Source organism: Mus musculus, chromosome 3 (genome assembly GCF_000001635.26).
Source record: "Mus musculus strain C57BL/6J chromosome 3, GRCm38.p6 C57BL/6J".
Classification (NCBI taxonomy): domain Eukaryota; kingdom Metazoa; phylum Chordata; class Mammalia; order Rodentia; family Muridae; genus Mus; species Mus musculus.
Window position 1 is genome coordinate 7,891,969 of NC_000069.6, and position 2,727 is coordinate 7,894,695.

Consider the following 2,727-nt stretch of genomic DNA (forward strand, 5'->3'; position numbering starts at 1 on the left):
GAGGAATTTTGATAGATTTTAAATGTATTCACAACAATTAATAACAACAAATAGCACTCGTGAAATCATGACTATGCTATTTAGCTAAAATTCTTCAATCCACATGCTACACATGTCTCAAAGATTTATATTATGTCCCATAATATATACAATCATCACTCATCAATTAAGTATAAAAATATGTAAAAGACTGGTTATTAATAGAGAGCTGGATTTGTGTGAGTGAGCATCCTGTGGGTGTGCCCTGGGTATTGTCTTCCCTCAATTCATTTACAAAAACTACAAGTAACTACATGAAAGAAGTGTGGTGAGTTTTACTCTATTAAGGGAATTTATTTTCTACATTTTAAGCAGATAATAACATTGATTTTTTGTAGCTATATCATTAATCCTTTGACACAGATGACAAGTGCTCTGAAAATAGTAAACAGGAAAATGAAAATGCAATGTTGCTTTTTATGATAGAAAGCTCCAATGTTTTTATAATACAGCAAATATAAAAGCAACACAGTTACTTTTATTACATAATCAATCAATCTTAAAATATCTGTTAAGACAAACTCTTGTGTAATCCTACCTCAGAAGAATAAGTTATAAATTTAAACAGCTATAATTTTTGTTTATATTATTATAAACTTTTAATATTAGGATTTAGAGTGAAAACCCATATACTTATCATTTGTAGCACAGAAGATTTTCATGAAACGTATGAACAAGCTGTGAAAATGAAAGACTAAAGAACACAATTGGTGATTTTCACTGTGTAAAAAGCCAAAACCTTAACATATGTAAATGCAAGGAGTAAAGCAGGACACAGTTCTAAGAGGATTTGTGGAGTAAATGGGTCCCCTAGTAAACTCAATCTTTTAGTCCCAAGATACTCTCTCATGAGGAATGCTGACATGGCAATAGCTATTTGTGTTTCCAAAAGCTCTCTAAATGAAGTAATACATCACACAGCTAATAGAAAGCAAAATGATTTCTATGAAGCAAATTGTGAAAATCTGCATCTGAACATAGATGTGATTGAGGTGCTGATGGAGAGCACTACTTGACTGGGCATTTGTTGTGATCATTTATGTGCCAGCACAAAAGTGCCAGTGTGGAAAGCTAGAGTTTAATTTGTAACAGAGCAACTCTTTGAAACAAAATTAAATGAGATTGTATATCTAACAAGAAGAGACACAATAAAGCATCAGATAAAGCCATGATCCTGCCCTATATCATTCTTCAACATTCAACCAGGGCATTAACACAGCATCTTTGTCTTGTTGGACGATGATAACAACCGATTTCCTTAAATATAGAGGGATGGATTAAAAAGCAAGATATCAGGTACTGACAGGAGGACCAAGTGACAAGCAAGATGGTGCAGACTGAGGGCACCAAGAAGAAAGTCTGTTACCTCTACAATGGGAATGTTGGAAACCACTATTATGGACAAGGCCACTCAATTAAGCCTCACCGAATCCACATGACCACAATTTGATGCTCAACTATGACCGCTACCAAAATGGAAATCTATTATCCTCACAATGGATGTGATTTTAAGAGTGGTGGTTATAAGAACTGAAGAGATGACTAAGTACCACAATGATGACTAAATTAAATTCTTATATTCTATTTGCCCAGATAATGTGTCTGAATACAGCAAACACATGATGAGATTCAACATTGGTGACATTGATGACTGTCAAGTATTTGATGGCCTGTTTGAGTTCTCTCAGGTATCTATTGGTGGCTCTGTGTCACGCCTTGTGAACCCTACTAAGCAGCAGAAAGACCTCACTGTGAACTGGTCTGGGGGCCTGCATCATGCAAAGAAGTTTGAAACATCCGGCAGCTGTTACATTAGTGATATCGTCTTGGCCATCCTGGAACTGCTAAAATATCACCAGAGTGTGCTGTACATTGACACTGATATCACCGTGATGATTGCAGAGAAGAGGATGTGTATTTGCATCTACTTCTCTTCCTTCTTCCTCTTGTATTCAATTGTATATGTCTTTTAAAAGGCTCGCAAATTGTTTAATTTTGTTACACCTATCTTGTTTTATGATATATCTTTCTGTTAATTTAAAGGTAGCTTTACTAGATACAATGATGATTTTTGACAGTCATTTGCTCTTGTGTCATAGGTTATATTATACACACATGTCTGAAATTTAGATTTTCTGATAAAAATTGCTATGTTAACATATTGCTATGTTATTGTGTTGTTTGTGTAACTCTTTCCTCTAATTGAAACACTCCCACTTTCCATGTTATAAATGACCTAAGGGTAAATAGAAATTTGCTCGTATTTCTCAAGGAGAGACTACATAATAGTGATGAGTTTGTCTTAATACACAAATCAATATTTTGTCCTTGGAATTGTTAGTAGTATGTCTTTGTTCTGTAGTGCTATTGCTAGCATTTTTAACTATAACGTGATATGGAGAAGTTCTCTTCTTGTCATGTCTATGTAGACTTTTTTATTTCTTATTTATTTTACTTTTCCACATGGTTAATTTTATTTCTCAAATGTGGGAAAATATAGACCAGAAGCTTGTAAGTTTTCCTTGGAAAATGGCTAATTCTATTTTGAAGATTTTTATATTAGTCAAGATATTCCTTATCCAGAGGAAGAATAATTCAGACGTATTGAAATCATTGGAGAGTCTGAATGGCTCTAGGGTACATGTTTTATCGCAGAGTTTGAGAATTTTTCTACTTTAAAGTCATTGA

General features: G+C 33.9%; 1 pseudogene; it reads left to right on the forward strand.

Moving 5' to 3' along the window:
- The first annotated feature begins 1,366 nt into the window (after window positions 1–1,366).
- Window positions 1,367–2,012, forward strand: Gm29747 (annotated as a pseudogene).
- Window positions 2,013–2,727: the final 715 nt, after the last annotated feature.